At 42.2% G+C, this 18,573-nt stretch overlaps 1 pseudogene across 1 annotated transcript in view; it reads right to left on the bottom strand.

The window, feature by feature from the left end:
• Positions 1-11,193: 11,193 nt before the first annotated feature.
• The window catches only part of LOC306792310 (thrombospondin-4-B-like), a 41,905-nt pseudogene continuing 34,525 nt past the window's right edge, over positions 11,194-18,573 (bottom strand). The window contains exons 2-11 of the transcript in view: positions 17,015-17,172; positions 15,634-15,752; positions 15,448-15,500; positions 15,141-15,334; positions 13,876-14,054; positions 13,166-13,214; positions 12,883-13,079; positions 12,568-12,740; positions 12,265-12,404; positions 11,194-11,991 (exon numbers count right to left, since the gene is read on the bottom strand). The product of the transcript in view is annotated as a thrombospondin-4-B-like (transcript). The remainder of the gene's footprint in view (positions 11,992-12,264; positions 12,405-12,567; positions 12,741-12,882; positions 13,080-13,165; positions 13,215-13,875; positions 14,055-15,140; positions 15,335-15,447; positions 15,501-15,633; positions 15,753-17,014; positions 17,173-18,573) is intronic.

Genomic DNA, 18,573 nt, shown 5'->3' with positions numbered 1-18,573 from the left:
ATGACAGTTAGTGATTTCTTGCCAGCTGTCCTTCCTGCATTTGTCAGTTTAAACTGCGTTACTTTCAGCATGAATTATGTTCATGTTGTTGATGTTGGTCTCAGAGTGCACCAGACTGATGCATTTAACTTTAAAATGTACAACATTTTCTTCCAGGTGAGCGTGTCCCCGGCCCCCTCTAGAAAACCAACACGAACTAGAAAATAAAAACTCAATTAGTCTACTGGATCAAGCTAAAGACAGTACCAAATCTGAGCGTGGACTCAATGAGCGATGCTCTCAAATTGAAAGAACACGCTCTTGGATAAAGATAGGATGAAAGCTCCATCGTTCCTCCCCTGTGTGATGTTTCATGTGGTGTGTCAAATGTATTTCATACATTTTGTATAAAACCGTTATCACAAACAGAACCACTATGTCTCTTATATGATTAACAGTGCCATTGATGAATAAATAATTCCTTCATCGGATGAGTGTACTTCCAATAATAAATGAATCCAGGTATACAGCTGTTTTCACAATAACCTGTAACCAAGACTGTGATCGCGTCTGTGCAAATTTACAATATGTGATTTCATATTTGATAAAGAGTCTCTCCAGCGTCATACAAACAGTTCACATTCTTTTCAAAAGACATTCTGAGCATGTGGGCCCCTGAGTGAGAGTATCCCAGTTCTTCCACAGACACTAATCCACGTAGTGCACCTGCGCCTGGAGCTCCTTGGAGATGTACCCGAGAAGGGTCGCCGTCAGCTGCTGCTTCAGGGTGGCGTTGTCCATCACTAGAGCAGTTAGCTGAGCCAAATCTGTCCACTGAATGTCTCCCAGCACGGCCAGAAGACTACCATCAAGCTTCTGCTGCTGCTGAGGACTGAGCTCCATTATGACCTGAGGCAGCGGTTTGAACTGTCCACTGGTCAGCCAGCAGCCCAGAAGGCCTCCGACAGCACCGCCTACAGGGGAAAAGGGTTTCAAACATGTGGAATTATGATTGCACACACAAACACACACAGCATGACAAGGATAGAGTGATTAACCCCCGCTGGATCATCGTCCTCGGTGTGTGCACCCATCTGGGTTGTGTGCCCATCGCCAACGCCGGAGACTTCGGAGGCTACTACTGTCCGTGCCATGGCTCCCACTACGATGCTTCAGGAAGGATAAGAAAGGGACCTGCTCCTCTAAAGCTGGAGGTTCCCTTCTATGAGTTCACTGAGGAGGACGTAGTCATAGTGGGATAAATACTGGAGCTCTGTCTCAGTTCCTCCCTGTAATATGTATTTTTTAGATGGCTCCGTGTGAGAGCGACATAAAACGTGTGTATTTACCATTAAAGACATATTTCCAACTCTATGATTGAGCTATTGTCTTTTCCCTCGTACAAAAGAGTTGTTTTTCTTTGATTGATCTGCATCAGTTAGCTAGTCTTTTGATTCACTGACATTTTATTTATTGTTTTAATCTCTATAGATTTCTTTCATTCCGCACTATTTTTAGCATTTAGTGTTTTCCAAACAGCATTATGTAACACAATGTATGAGGGCCGGGTGTGATCAGGTCCAACCCCTTTGCTGCCGCACCAATCCTGATATATTGTGTTGGAGCTGTGTGATGAAGTCAAAGGTGGGGCCTGTTTCATGGTTACCTAAAGTTGAGCTGGTAAAAGTGCTCATACACATGAACAAGAGGCCTGGGGAGCACAACGATTAGGATAAGATGATGGTACGATCAAGAAAAGCCACCGGCAATCTAAAAAAGTATCGACAAGTTGTGAACACATTCAGGAATGTGTCGGCCTGTTGATCAACTGGAAGGAACTATAGATCGAGATAAGGCTGTTGTTGGTTTGTAATTCCAAAGAATGTATAGATTGCTTTATCTCAGGACCTTTTTTATCCTTTTTACAAGTTTGTGTTAGACAAGATGACAATTTTATTCCAGTAATGGCAGCAAAGAGTGCAAACAAGACAAAGAACTATTGAGTCACACTCCAGTCACTGATGGATTTAATCCTGATGAACAAAGTGTGCTATGTACAACTGTATGAACCAGTGAAATACACAAACCTTTTACTTTTTATTGATGAAATCATTTGAATACAATATACTGTGCACAGATGCAGGTAAAACCATCGTCTTAAACTTACATTACCATCAAATCAATCATCAATACAATCATCAAAACTATTTCAAACTGTACAGTTGGCGCTCATTCAGTGAATAACTTTTTGTATTGAAATCAGTGTAGTTGAACCGCGGTTAATCATGTGTCACTTCAGAGGTGACTCGTGCTGAAAGCTTTTATCACAAACGGAAACTTTACTGCAACCACAACAGCTAAAGGGGATTGTTTCCTGTGTGGGTTCTCATGTGTGTCTGTAAAGTTGAACGCTGGTTAAAAGATTTCTTACAGACTGAGCAGCTGAAAGGTTTTTCTCCTGTGTGGGTTCTCATGTGTGTCTGTAAATGTGAACGCCTGTTAAAAGATTTCTTACAGACTGAGCAGCTGAAAGGTTTTTCTCCTGTGTGGGTTCTCATGTGGCTCTGTAAAGTTGAACGCTGGTTAAAAGATTTCTTACAGATTGAGCAGCTGAAAGGCTTTTCTCCTGTGTGGGTTCTCATGTGGCTCTGTAAATGTGAACGATGGTTAAAAGATTTCTTACAGACTGAGCAGCTGAAAGGCTTTTCTCCTGTGTGGGTTCTCATGTGTCCCTGTAAAGTTGAACGCCTGTTAAAAGATTTCTTACAGACTGAGCAGCTGAAAGGCTTTTCTCCTGTGTGGGTTCTCATGTGTGTCTGTAAAGTTGAACGCACGTTAAAAGATTTCTTACAGACTGAGCAGCTGAAAGGTTTTTCTCCTGTGTGGGTTCTCATGTGTCTCTGTAAAGCTGAACGCCTGTTAAAAGATTTCTTACAGACTGAGCAGCTGAAAGGTTTTTCTCCTGTGTGGGTTCTCATGTGTATCTGTAAAGTTGAACGCTGGTTAAAAGATTTCTTACAGACTGAGCAGTTGAAAGGCTTTTCTCCTGTGTGGGTTCTCATGTGTGTCTGTAAAGCTGAACGCTCGTTAAAAGATTTCTTACAGACTGAGCAGCTGAAAGGCTTTTCTCCTGTGTGGGTTCTCATGTGTGTCTGTAAATGTGAACGCCTGTTAAAAGATTTCTTACAGACTGAGCAGCTGAAAGGCTTTTCTCCTGTGTGGGTTCTCATGTGTCTCTTCAGATTTTGACTATTGCCAAATGTTTTCTCACACTCAGAGCATCTAAAATGTTTTTCACCAGCGCTACAATGTGAATCAGTGACACGGACTTCATCAGGTTTCACATAGTTTAAACCTGACTGAGGTTCTCTGGTCTTCTTCCCATCAGCACCCTCATCAGTGTCAGAAGAGTCTCCAGTCTTCTCATCAGTATCTGGTTCTGGATGTCTATCTGGATCCAAGTTCCTGTCTGGTTCTGGTCCTCCACAGTCCTCTCCATCAGCTTCTGTTCCCATCTGTTTAGTTTGTCTTTGATGAAGCTGTGAGGACTGAGCTTCCTCTTCTTCATCTTCACTCTTCACAGGAGTGAATGAGAACTTGACATCGGCCTCCTCCAGACCTTGAAGCTGCTCTCCTTCCTGACTGGTGCAGAGTTCCTCCTGTTCTTCTTTAATGTGTGGGGGCTCTGGGTCCTCCTGGTCCAGACTGGAGCTCGACTCCTGCTGCTCAGAGGGAACCTCTTCTTTAACCAACAACAGCTGCTGGACGTCTGCAGGAAAACAGTAAACACACACAGAGGGGTTACAAAGACATTTTAGAATTGAGCAAATAGTCTCCTGGACATACACTTCCAGAGTATCACTAGAACCAGATAATACAATAATGTAATTAACTTATGTGACATGAACATATGAACCATTTTAAGCTGCCAAATCCATGTGGTGTTATCAAAGAACAAACTTGTAATTTAAGTTGAAATATTTCCTGTCATCTAGAAGCTGAGAGAAGAAATCAGCATACCTGCAAACTCATAAGAGGTGAAAGAGGTGCCAAGCACCCGAAGGGGGGGACAGGGGGGCGGTAGACGATCTACAAGTATTAACAATTTATTAAGTCAAGCATCAAAAACATAGATCTATGGTTTCACAAAACACAATAATTGATTAAGTAGCCCTAGCAACAAACAAAGTCAGGGCTCCGCATACGCATCTCTCCTCTCAGTGTTTTGTGAGCCCTGTATCTTTATACTTTATTTGAACTTGTCCAGCACAGGGACGCATTATCTTCACCCACACACAAGCCAGGGTTGGGCCACATTGTGTGTGGGAGTCCTGGAGTCTCAGGGATGGGGAAGGTGCTGTTCCTGCAGGTTGCTACACAATATCCCACCGACTAACCCGATTCACAACACAACTAGTTACAAGTTTTAAGCTGAACCACCTGCGTGTCAGAGCTCCCTCTTTGTACGGGGAGCGCGTGAGCGCCTCACCCGGAGATTCAAACCTTTGCTCTATGACACACGCAACACTATTGCAAATCAGCGCACACACACGTTATGTTCAAAATTTCTCAAACAAAAGGTAAAAGCCCCCCTCCTTGCTCCAGAGATGAAGAAGCATGCAGAGGAGAAGAGGCAGCCCCCCCTCCCTTTCTTCCATCATTAAGCAGGGCAGAATCAGCTGGTTGAAGTTTAAATCAAAAGGAATTTAATATACTAACAAAAGAAAATGCAGTTACAAACTGAATTACATTATCAGTAGTAATACTTCATGAAATAGAGGCCCCATCCGCACCACACGACAGACTGGTGTGTCCGCCTCATGGTCCAGATGAGGTCTGATTATCTCCGGGGATTCAGTTTCTTTGTCCCTCCAAAGTCTCTGAAATGTCTCATATTACACATTCCTTAGCCCATCGATCAGCTCAGTGATTGGTTGAACCCTTCGGACTTCATTCGGCCACTTCCTTGACCAATTCACCCCCCTTCTTTAAGGCTGTGCTCAGAAACTCTTCAGCAACATCCCCCCTCTCTCACTTTATTGCGGTGTCATAAATGCTCTGGTTTCTCTCACAGTGCACAACAAAATTCAGTAACTCTCCCTTTAGTTTAAACCTTCTACAAGTAAACATATTGTAACGCATAATATCCATTGCTAGGAGCGCTTTAAAACTTAAATTCCTCACAATACTTATAAGTTTAATGCCTGTAAATACCGCAAGCATATTTATACAGTAGCGAGAACCATCGAAATGAAGACAGTGTAGACATCTTAACGCTGATTGGCCAAGACTCGACACGTCGCATCAAATATGTTTTATTGCGAAGATCACGACATCACATTTTCTCTTTGTCTCACTCCAATCTGAGAAACGCATTATTCCAGTAATGGCAGCAAAGAGTGCAAACAAGACAAAGAACTATTGAGTCACACTCCAGTCACTGATGGATTTAATCCTGATGAACAAAGTGTGCTATGTACAACTGTATGAACCAGTGAAATACACAAACCTTTTACTTTTTATTGATGAAATCATTTGAATACAATATACTGTGCACAGATGCAGGTAAAACCATCGTCTTAAACTTACATTACCATCAAATCAATCATCAATACAATCATCAAAACTATTTCAAACTGTACAGTTGGCGCTCATTCAGTGAATAACTTTTTGTATTGAAATCAGTGTAGTTGAACCGCGGTTAATCATGTGTCACTTCAGAGGTGACTCGTGCTGAAAGCTTTTATCACAAACGGAAACTTTACTGCAACCACAACAGCTAAAGGGGATTGTTTCCTGTGTGGGTTCTCATGTGTGTCTGTAAAGTTGAACGCTGGTTAAAAGATTTCTTACAGACTGAGCAGCTGAAAGGTTTTTCTCCTGTGTGGGTTCTCATGTGTGTCTGTAAATGTGAACGCCTGTTAAAAGATTTCTTACAGACTGAGCAGCTGAAAGGTTTTTCTCCTGTGTGGGTTCTCATGTGGCTCTGTAAAGTTGAACGCTGGTTAAAAGATTTCTTACAGATTGAGCAGCTGAAAGGCTTTTCTCCTGTGTGGGTTCTCATGTGGCTCTGTAAATGTGAACGATGGTTAAAAGATTTCTTACAGACTGAGCAGCTGAAAGGCTTTTCTCCTGTGTGGGTTCTCATGTGTCCCTGTAAAGTTGAACGCCTGTTAAAAGATTTCTTACAGACTGAGCAGCTGAAAGGCTTTTCTCCTGTGTGGGTTCTCATGTGTGTCTGTAAAGTTGAACGCACGTTAAAAGATTTCTTACAGACTGAGCAGCTGAAAGGTTTTTCTCCTGTGTGGGTTCTCATGTGTCTCTGTAAAGCTGAACGCCTGTTAAAAGATTTCTTACAGACTGAGCAGCTGAAAGGTTTTTCTCCTGTGTGGGTTCTCATGTGTATCTGTAAAGTTGAACGCTGGTTAAAAGATTTCTTACAGACTGAGCAGTTGAAAGGCTTTTCTCCTGTGTGGGTTCTCATGTGTGTCTGTAAAACTGAACGCTCGTTAAAAGATTTCTTACAGACTGAGCAGCTGAAAGGCTTTTCTCCTGTGTGGGTTCTCATGTGTGTCTGTAAATGTGAACGCCTGTTAAAAGATTTCTTACAGACTGAGCAGCTGAAAGGCTTTTCTCCTGTGTGGGTTCTCATGTGTCTCTTCAGATTTTGACTATTGCCAAATGTTTTCTCACACTCAGAGCATCTAAAATGTTTTTCACCAGCGCTACAATGTGAATCAGTGACACGGACTTCATCAGGTTTCACATAGTTTAAACCTGACTGAGGTTCTCTGGTCTTCTTCCCATCAGCACCCTCATCAGTGTCAGAAGAGTCTCCAGTCTTCTCATCAGTATCTGGTTCTGGATGTCTATCTGGATCCAAGTTCCTGTCTGGTTCTGGTCCTCCACAGTCCTCTCCATCAGCTTCTGTTCCCATCTGTTTAGTTTGTCTTTGATGAAGCTGTGAGGACTGAGCTTCCTCTTCTTCATCTTCACTCTTCACAGGAGTGAATGAGAACTTGACATCGGCCTCCTCCAGACCTTGAAGCTGCTCTCCTTCCTGACTGGTGCAGAGTTCCTCCTGTTCTTCTTTAATGTGTGGGGGCTCTGGGTCCTCCTGGTCCAGACTGGAGCTCGACTCCTGCTGCTCAGAGGGAACCTCTTCTTTAACCAACAACAGCTGCTGGACGTCTGCAGGAAAACAGTAAACACACACAGAGGGGTTACAAAGACATTTTAGAATTGAGCAAATAGTCTCCTGGACATACACTTCCAGAGTATCACTAGAACCAGATAATACAATAATGTAATTAACTTATGTGACATGAACATATGAACCATTTTAAGCTGCCAAATCCATGTGGTGTTATCAAAGAACAAACTTGTAATTTAAGTTGAAATATTTCCTGTCATCTAGAAGCTGAGAGAAGAAATCAGCATACCTGCAAACTCATAAGAGGTGAAAGAGGTGCCAAGCACCCGAAGGGGGGGACAGGGGGGCGGTAGACGATCTACAAGTATTAACAATTTATTAAGTCAAGCATCAAAAACATAGATCTATGGTTTCACAAAACACAATAATTGATTAAGTAGCCCTAGCAACAAACAAAGTCAGGGCTCCGCATACGCATCTCTCCTCTCAGTGTTTTGTGAGCCCTGTATCTTTATACTTTATTTGAACTTGTCCAGCACAGGGACGCATTATCTTCACCCACACACAAGCCAGGGTTGGGCCACATTGTGTGTGGGAGTCCTGGAGTCTCAGGGATGGGGAAGGTGCTGTTCCTGCAGGTTGCTACACAATATCCCACCGACTAACCCGATTCACAACACAACTAGTTACAAGTTTTAAGCTGAACCACCTGCGTGTCAGAGCTCCCTCTTTGTACGGGGAGCGCGTGAGCGCCTCACCCGGAGATTCAAACCTTTGCTCTATGACACACGCAACACTATTGCAAATCAGCGCACACACACGTTATGTTCAAAATTTCTCAAACAAAAGGTAAAAGCCCCCCTCCTTGCTCCAGAGATGAAGAAGCATGCAGAGGAGAAGAGGCAGCCCCCCCTCCCTTTCTTCCATCATTAAGCAGGGCAGAATCAGCTGGTTGAAGTTTAAATCAAAAGGAATTTAATATACTAACAAAAGAAAATGCAGTTACAAACTGAATTACATTATCAGTAGTAATACTTCATGAAATAGAGGCCCCATCCGCACCACACGACAGACTGGTGTGTCCGCCTCATGGTCCAGATGAGGTCTGATTATCTCCGGGGATTCAGTTTCTTTGTCCCTCCAAAGTCTCTGAAATGTCTCATATTACACATTCCTTAGCCCATCGATCAGCTCAGTGATTGGTTGAACCCTTCGGACTTCATTCGGCCACTTCCTTGACCAATTCACCCCCCTTCTTTAAGGCTGTGCTCAGAAACTCTTCAGCAACATCCCCCCTCTCTCACTTTATTGCGGTGTCATAAATGCTCTGGTTTCTCTCACAGTGCACAACAAAATTCAGTAACTCTCCCTTTAGTTTAAACCTTCTACAAGTAAACATATTGTAACGCATAATATCCATTGCTAGGAGCGCTTTAAAACTTAAATTCCTCACAATACTTATAAGTTTAATGCCTGTAAATACCGCAAGCATATTTATACAGTAGCGAGAACCATCGAAATGAAGACAGTGTAGACATCTTAACGCTGATTGGCCAAGACTCGACACGTCGCATCAAATATGTTTTATTGCGAAGATCACGACATCACATTTTCTCTTTGTCTCACTCCAATCTGAGAAACGCTGGCTGGCCAGTTGACCCCCCCCCCCCCCCCCCCAACATTCTTTTTAAAACTCTACGGATCTACACTCACGTGGATGATCTATTTTGATTCAAAACGGCTTATTTCGCCAAAAAGCGACACGTTTGCAGGTATAAAATCAGGAGAAGAAGAAAACGACGAATTGCAACAGAGTCTCACTCCAAACTACATTAAAAGTTATCAGCCGGAGCATGAACAGTGTTTGAGAGAAGAAATAAAGTGAACCCACGTGCTCTTTGTATCCGGACTTCCGGGTTGTGAACGGCGTCCAGAAGTTCCCGTTGTCGCTTATTCGCCTCTTTTGAACGAGAGATTTCCTCCTCGTACTCTGCTATCGTTCTTTCAAACATACCTAATATATCTTCTTCAGCCGCAGTTAGTCGCTGGCTGACTAAAGATCTCAACATTTCTACTTTAGACATTTTCACTCAACCACAGAAAGATTTCCTCCAGACGAACTCCGTCAACTCCTTGTCACCGTTTACTCTGACTAGCGCTGTGTTGGTCACTTCCGTCCTCGTCCGTCTGTTTCCAGGTAGCATGCTAAGCTAACTTCAATAGCTTTATCGGCTACCAGGAGATTAGTCCTCTTCTTCTTCCTCTCCTCCGTCTTCTTCTTCTTCTTCTTCTTCTTCTTCTTCTTCTTTCACTATAATGGCGGACTCCAAACCAATGTTTAAGGCGCCACCTACTGGACCGGAGTGTGTAACATCATGACTTTATGACAGTTATCATTTAAACACAATCATAATGTTATTTATAAATATAATGAAACAATTAGAAATAAACTCCATATTGCAGTCATATTCTGGCTTTTTAACCCGTTCCATTCAAAACATTAAATAAAGCCCTTTTAAGCTGAACTTGTTTGTCCCCTGTCTCTAACAGTCCTTTGATGCTCCACTCCCTTCCTGTATCTACCACTCTGTTCCTCAGTCTTTCTCTTCCTCCACTCTATCAGCACATGTTCTACAGTTTCTTTACAGTTGCATATCTCACATTTATCCCACTCTGTCTTTTTCATGATGTGTATAATGTGTCATTGAGTCCTGTATGTCCGAACCTTAATCTGAAAGTAACATCTTCTTTTCTACTTTTACTTCCATCACTTCTCACTCAGACTGATGTCTGAATTTTGTTGTAATTTCTACCCTTATTGTCATAATTCCAAATGTCCTGCCAAGATGTCCCATCCAAAGCTTTTACCAGAGAATGTCGAGTACTCCCAACCATTGCACAGGACAGTCGATGCTATATTTCCGTTAAATCCACCCTGAATTCTAATCCAGTGTGATAGTGCTAACTCAGTTCTCCTCACATGTAATGGCATTTCCAAGTATAAGATAGATCTGACTATAAGTACATGTGTGTATTATGGTAAATTAATGTGTTGCAGATGTGTTTTCATGGCGTGTATGACGATATTTTAGCCTTGTTCTTTCAGCTGTAGCCTTAGTGGTGCGAAACAGACTTGGGAGTAAATAGAAAAGAAATGTGTAAATATTCTCTCATCACACATTCACTGACGTGTCGGCTTCTTGAGTCGTGTCTCACAGTCTCCGGCTACTTTAATGTTTGGTGTGGGTGATTTTAAGTTATGGAAGGAAACTTCCTTACTGCTTAGAATCATATTTATATATATTTTTATTTATTTGCCCAAAAGTCAGTTTCACATCGCTGGGGTCTCAGCTGAATGAATAAGAATACATCAAAGTAAAACATGAACGTGAATACACGTGTTATTATAGTCAGATCTATCGCGTTATAGATGAAGCAGTGATATTATAAATCGGTTCATTTACAGAATGACAGTTAGTGATTTCTTGCCAGCTGTCCTTCCTGCATTTGTCAGTTTAAACTGCGTTACTTTCAGCATGAATTATGTTCATGTTGTTGATGTTGGTCTCAGAGTGCACCAGACTGATGCATTTAACTTTAAAATGTACAACATTTTCTTCCAGGTGAACGTGTCCCCGGCCCCCTCTAGAAAACCAACACTAACTAGAAAATAAAAACTCAATTAGTCTACTGGATCAAGCTAAAGACAGTACCAAATCTTAGCGTGGACTCAATGAGCGTTGTTAATTGTATCTTTTCCGGAGGACCTCCTCCCGGGAGCAAAGACCAAAGTCTCTCAATTCATCAGCGCAGCTAATCGGGGATAAGAATGTTCTTATTAGGAAAGTATTTCCTGCTCAAGCTAAATCGTGGCCTTTGTTTCTAGAGTTTCAACCGAGAACGTGCCAATCCTCTGGGGAAGTATAGAGGTTATTTTCATGCATTCAATTAGTTCATTTGTTGTATGCATGCGCAGTATGTGTTGTCTTTAACATATCTAATCATCAAAACATGTCAACATTTTAAAGGAAAAATAAGAATGAGCCTGTTCAACACCGATGTACTTTAAAGCCCTTTTACTTTGACCAGGATTGTGACTACATAGATATGAAATGATCAAGATGTCAAGGACCAAATGATGGAAAGAGAAAACATGGCTAAACTGAGCTTTAAGTTAATCTTCTACAGTAAGTGAGGCAAGGCACAGTCTGACATTTGAGTCATACAAGACTTGGTGTCCTCTTTACAAACGTAGTAGAAATACCGCTCTGATAAACAAATAAAACCAGTTTATGATCAAAATGTAACATCAGTATGAGGCTGATCCGAAGCGGTAACTTTCCTTCCAGTTGTTTGAACAATTTTATCATGCTACACATATGCTAAAATCTCTCGTGTGGAAAATACCGTTTAAAAATTATAATAATGTTCCCTTTATTTTGAAAATATATGGAAACTGTCCATTATTGACCATATTTTGCATTTTGTAATTTGATGTTACATGTTTTCGGTGTATTTATGTCATATCACATAGCATCATTTTCAGTAAAAATCATTATAACTTATAACCTTCAGCATAATGAGCTCAGCTGGATTCATTAAGAGTTAATCAAACAGTAAAAACACATTCGGGTAACAGAAAGAGACATGATAATATGCACATACAGTACGGAGATTGTGATCATATATGCACTGAAACTGTACACGTCAATACACAGACGGACAGACACACACTCACACATTCACACATTCACACACAAGCAGTCTTCAGAGATCTGGCGTCATGTTTCTCTCTCGACTTCAGAGTGAGTCGGCGCCGTGCTGAGTGCTGAACTCCTGGAAATCCTCTGGGATGGTGTCTGTGGAAGAGAGAAGTCGGGTATCATGAGATGAGCTCAGACTCTAAAGCCAAAACGAGGCCAATCCAATTCTATTCACAGCTGTAGTCTGCAACAACAACATCAGATCTCAATCTAAAATCACTTTCCAGACGCAAGCAATGAAAGACCGTAAGAAGATATGTATTGGAAACAAACCTCAAGACAATCGCTGCATAGCATGCAATCAGGGTAATTCAAAATATATAAAAATAATAGAATATGTGGATTTGTGATTCAGTGTTCCTCCCTCACCATTGCAGCGGTATTTCAAATTGGACCAGATGATGTTTTCCTGAGAGAAACAGAACACGCCGAGTCGTCCTCCTCTCATGGTCGTGTCAATTGTCACGCCAGAGTCGGCCACCAGCTCAGTTCCTTCATAGAACCGCGCCCTAAACAAAACACACAATTAAAACAAATAATCGACGTTCCACTCTCACCACTTTGGGGAAATATGCTTATTCACTTGCTTGCTGAGAGTTAGATGGAGCAACAATTACGGGTTTTTTCGTGTAATCAATATGAAGATTGTCCGGAACACGGTTGGTCGTATACCTGATGTATCCAACCTGTGGGCGATGCTGCAGGTACCAACGGTAGGACACCTTGTCCTTCCAGCCCACATTCCTGGGGTCCTTCCACAGCAGACGCACCTGGTCGTTGGTGTCTCCCGTGTGCCACAGAGAGTTCCTCAAGTGCTCCCCGGGACCCGATTTAGACTTCACAGCCTGATGAACAGCGACAGATAACAGAGAGAAGTAAGGGGGAGAGAGCGAGAGAGAGGAAGAAATGTGGAAAATATGTTGAGGGATTAAAAATAGGATGAGCACGAATCTGCTGCCTGGGGGAGTTGATGACTTGTGCTTTCACCTTAAGTTGGATGCCGGGCTCAGCCACAGCTCTGAAGGGTGTTGCCTGCCAGTAGGTCTGTTCAGTCTGCTTCCACATCACCACGTAGAAGGAGGACGAGTCCTGGTAGCCAAAGATGAAGCCGGCGTAGTCGTCGTCGGTCACTGTATTTACGTGAAATGTTCCTTCGAAGTCCACTCCACTGAAAGCAGTGTAACCTGGCAACAGAAATCAGTATATTACTGATGTTCAGACATTGTGCATTTTATTCACTGATATTCAACGCAGAGGAAATACTTCTTACCAACAGCAAGTCCTGGGTCACTATTCATGGTCTGGATAATTTCCATTCCCTGTGTGAGAAAGAGTTGTGAATAAGACATTTTGCACCCTGATGCCTTCATCTGCTACACTGTACACGAAGAAGCAGACAGCCAAATAATTCCATCAGATTGTCAGATGATACGGCTATATTAAGTCTGCTGCTGGAGATTGCCACTTTTAAAGACTGGTGTGACAGCCACCACCTCATTTTTAACGGTAATACCAAAAGACAGAGGAAATCATATTTGAGAGCTGCAGCTCATGGCCCTGTAATCATTGGTGACAGTGCAATTGAGCAGGTGTGCTCCTATAAGTACTCGGGAATACAAATGGACAATAAATTAAATTGAGAGTGTCCACGTTGATTATCCGTGTGCTAGGCTGGCTCAGAGGCTTTCTCTGCAGACTCAGACTGAACTGAGATCACGTCAACGTTGGACAACGCTGTGCTGGAAAGCATCATTAAATATGGTATGGCACCTCACAGTTAAAAAATCGAGAATCAACAACACGGTTAAACGAGGCACTGTTGTATATTGTCTTGTGTATTTTCTGTCGTCGTGGTACGATTTCACGCATCACGATTCACATTTCTTATTGTTATTGGTTCTGTTGTTTAGATAAAAATATCGACCATAGCTGCTTCAACTTGTACATGGAGAGGGAATTTTCAGCTTTTAGTAATCTCACCTGGTTCAGAACAACCCAGTTGGGGTCGATCTGGGCGTCGCCCTCAGGGTCCAGCACCACCGTCTGATAGGCCCTGAAGTCAGTCAAGGTGACCTCAGCATTCTCAGGGCAGTTGTCGATCCTGTCAATCACTTTGTCCTGGTCAAAGTCAGACTCGCACATGTCTCCAACTCCATCATCTGAGGGACAACAGAGAGGAGATTTAGACTTAAATTAAAGTAAGAAAGACCGTGAGTCATTGTTCCAATAGGTCAGAGGTGCAGAGACTTGTTAACAGTTTTTGATTACACACACTGGCAAAGATTGTGTTGCGTCATTTATTCAAAGTAACGAGCTCCTTTTAAATCCTTTTTAAACCAGCGTGTTTCCTGCGTTGTCACAATGAGGAGATTTCAGACTGGCTTAAGCAAAAATGTCAAAAAGGCCGACAGAGTTGAATATAAAACATCCCCAAATGTCCTTTCTTAAGGGGCTATTCACATTTCAAGCAAAAGAGCAAGGCTGTATGTTGCATTGGTTTAATATAGATGGATTGTATCTCTCTAGTCTGCACCCTGCTGTGTGGGTTCAGCATTAGAGCTGCTGTGTCTGCCGTGGTTAAAAAAGTGCCACGCTGTAGTCTACTCGGTGGTGTTCGTGTCTTGTAGTGTGCAGTTCTGATATGGATTATTAAATGGAAGGAAATGTGTTGATGCACTTTTATCACTGTGGAAGTGCAACAGCTGCTACGACGTCAAGAAGGTCCGACTTGGCGGTTCTTGGCATAAAAGCTTCATTCTGTGTCAACGATTGAATTGATGCTCAATCGGGCAAATGCCTGAATGTCTTGTGTGCATCTTGTAAAACATTTGGACTCAGTAAATACACTTTTTGTGTTTTGTTATTTTCCCAACTGTCAGCTCCAACTTACATCTCTTGACTCCCTGACTGCCAAAAAAAGCTGTCTTGACTTGATTTGAATTGACACTCCAGGGGGCATGTTTTACACAGAAAATGTCCCAATGAGTCACCAAAAATGCCACTCAATGTGCTCACAGTTGCTTTTGTTTGATCTGCGTTGGTGTGCAACTGGGGACCAAAATTGCTTTCAAAGGAAAGTCAGGGAGCAGTTCGGGGAGAATGTGGAGATGAAATTATGAACATTTATCTGATCACCAGGCTGGTTTTCAGCCAAATATATCAACAATCATATGTGATTATTACTGTAAACTGATTTGACTGCGTGGTATATGAGGAGGTGCGATGTCTTTTAGACCATCGCTCACCGTTGTCGTCGATCTGGTCAGGATTTGGTGCCAGCCGGCAGTTGTCTGGTCCCGGTGGCAGAGTGTCAGGGATCCCGTCGTTGTCGTCGTCATCGTCACACTCGTCACCCAGCCCGTCTTTGTCACTGTCCAGCTGGGAGCTATTTATTACGAATGGGCAATTATCCTTGGTGTCCTGGTGACCGTCGCCATCACTACAAGGGAAAGTGACACGATGTGAAAAAAGGCTGTAGTACTAGCAGTAGTATGAAACAGCAGTTCAGATATCTGCAAGAACACAACATGAAGACTGGGAGAATATCGTTACCTGTCTTGGTTTGTGTCACAGGAGTCTCCAACCAGGTCGTGGTCAATATCAGACTGAAACAAGAGCAGAGAGTTCACGAAAAACACCATTTATTTTACACTTGAGGGACTCTAGTAACAAAGTGTACTCAGTTACTTTCCACCACAGCTATCCGTCCGTCCATCCCTCCATCTGGTTCTGACTGACCTGGTTTGGGTTGGGGATGTCGGGGCAGCTGTCGCAGGCGTCTCCCACTCCGTCTCCGTCCCGGTCCAGCTGGTCTCTGTTTTGGACAAGCTGGCAATTGTCCAGAAAGTTCTTCAGGCCTATGCTCGCCAGTCAACAGGAGGAGATGGTTCGTGTTATTTAGCAGTCAGTCTGACTCCGTCTCAGCAGGGAAATATATAGTATTGTCATGGATGACATATTCGGAGGTGGCAAGTACAGATAATATTGTACTGTAGTAGAATAAATACTCTTCTCATTGTCCCTTTTTCTGAACTCCCACAAAAGATATCAGTGAATTTATATGATTCTGTGACAATAAGTCGATTGACAGAATATTTACCTGCAACAATTCTGATAATAAATCCAAAAATGCCCAAAAATATTTAGTTCCAGTTTACTCATTTATGAATTGGGGAATCATATGTGTCAGTAAATTGATTTTACTCTGGCTTTTGGACCATTGGTCAGACAAAACAATCTTTTTGAAGATTTCAACTTGGGCTTTAAGACATTTTCCACTATTTTTTGTCATTTTACAAACCCCTCGTTTTATAGAGAGAATAATCTGCAGATTGGAATCGTTGGCTGCAGCCCTATCATAAAAGAAACCAAGTTACTGCCCAGTGGAAATATTAACAGATATGGATGTTGCCAATATGGAAGAATGATTACATGGATACATAATGAGATATTATCTTCATCTGTTTGAATTGAGGTTTGATCTCTAAAATCAAAGTAATGCATTAAAGTAACTCTCTCACACTTAGTGAAGTCAATCAGTGAATTTATATTAGATTTTTGAATGCATATGAAAAATGTAGACATTACATCCATACTACTGTTTGAACTATATCGACTGAATGGCATGGTACTTGTAATTCCACCACTAGGTTGCACTGTTGTATTTGCTGTGAAGGTGAACGGCAGTTTGTGTTCAGATGCTATTTCTTATTCATCGCAGGGAGGCAGCAGCAGCCCCACGAATGCATAAAGGTCAAGCAGCAGCAATAGAGGAGAAACCATCTTCTCTGCCATGGGGTTTTCTGAGGTGTAATCATGCTGGTGAATGATCAAAGCTTGTGTTCGCTCAGGGGTCAGACTGCTTTTGGCCTTAACTTTTCTTTTTTTTTGCAGTGCTGTTTGTTATGCCTCAGCTGGCTTATGAAAACATCCATACAACTGCATTTTTTTTACAACATGATTAAGAGAGATTTGTACTGTAAAATCTGCATTATTTAATGTAAGAGCAGGGTGTAAATGTGAAGGAAGGAACAGAATAATACGTTTAATTAAACGGAGAGTGCCTTCAGTGCTGGTTATATAAGCACGAGCATCGGTGCTATTTTATTTATCTCCATACCGTCTCCATCCATATCATCATCGCAGGCGTCCCCTTTGCCGTCGCTGTCGGTGTCCTTCTGGTCCGGGTTCTCCACCGTGCGAGTTATCACAGGCGTCGCCGTGGCTGTCCTTATCGCTGTTCCTCTGGTCCACGTTGGCCTTCAACCTGCAGTTGTCCTGAGACAGACGGAGAACACAAAGGCCCCGTTCACATCACGTGTATTTGTTTTCAGTGGACAAGCTTGCATGTGCATGCATGTTTTCGTACGGATTAATACAACTATATATATATCAACTGGAAGGAACTATAGATCGAGATAAGGATGTTGTTGGTTTGTGACTCCAAAGAATGTGTAGATTGCTTCATCTCAGGACCTTTTTCATCCTTTTTACGAGTTTGTGTTAGACAAGATGACAATTTTATTCCAGTAATGGCAGCAAAGAGAGCAAACAAGACAAAGAACTATTGAGTCACACTCCAGTCACTGATGGATTTAATCCTGACGAACAAAGTGTGCTATGTACAACTGTATGAACCAGTGAAATACACAAACCTTTTACTTTTTATTGATGAAATCATTTGAATACAATATACTCTGCACAGATGCAGGTAAAACCATCGTCTTAAACTTACATTACCATCAAATCAATTATCAATATAATCATCAAAACTATTTCAAACTGTACAGTTGGCGCTCATTCAGTGAATAACTTTTTGTATTGAAATCAGTGTAGTTGAACCGCGGTTAATCATGTGTCACTTCAGAGGTGACTCGTGCTGAAAGCTTTTATCACAAACGGAAACTTTACTGCAACCACAACAGCTAAAGGGGATTGTTTCCTGTGTGGGTTCTCATGTGTGTCTGTAAATGTGAACGCTGGTTAAAAGATTTCTTACAGACTGAGCAGCTGAAAGGTTTTTCTCCTGTGTGGGTTCTCATGTGTATCTGTAAAGCTGAACGCTCGTTAAAAGATTTCTTGCAGCTGAAAGGTTTTTCTCCTGTGTGGGTTCTCATGTGTTTCTGTAAAGTTGAACGATGGTTAAAAGATTTCTTACAGACTGAGCAGCTGAACGGTTTTTCTCCTGTGTGGGTTCTCATGTGGCTCTGTAAAGTTGAACGCTCGTTAAAAGATTTCTTACAGACTGAGCAGCTGAAAGGTTTTTCTCCTGTGTGGGTTCTCATGTGGCTCTGTAAAGTTGAACGCTCGTTAAAAGATTTCTTACAGACTGAGCAGCTGAAAGGTTTTTCTCCTGTGTGGGTTCTCATGTGTGTCTGTAAAGTTGAACGCACGTTAAAAGATTTCTTACAGACTGAGCAGCAGAAAGGTTTTTCTCCTGTGTGGGCTCTCATGTGTCCCTGTAAAGTTGAACGCTGGTGAAAAGATTTCTTACAGACTGAGCAGCTGAAAGGCTTTTCTCCTGTGTGGGTTCTCATGTGTATCTGTAAAGTTGAACTCTGGTTAAAAGATTTCTTACAGACTGAGCAGCTGAAAGGCTTTTCTCCTGTGTGGGTTCTCATGTGTATCTGTAAAGTTGAACTCTGGTTAAAAGATTTCTTACAGACTGAGCAGCTGAAA

Source organism: Melanostigma gelatinosum (genome assembly GCF_949748355.1).
Source record: "Melanostigma gelatinosum genome assembly, chromosome: 18".
Taxonomy (NCBI): Eukaryota; Metazoa; Chordata; class Actinopteri; order Perciformes; family Zoarcidae; genus Melanostigma; species Melanostigma gelatinosum.
The sequence above is the reverse complement of the archived record's forward strand: the minus strand, read 5'-3'. Positions and strand labels throughout refer to the sequence as shown.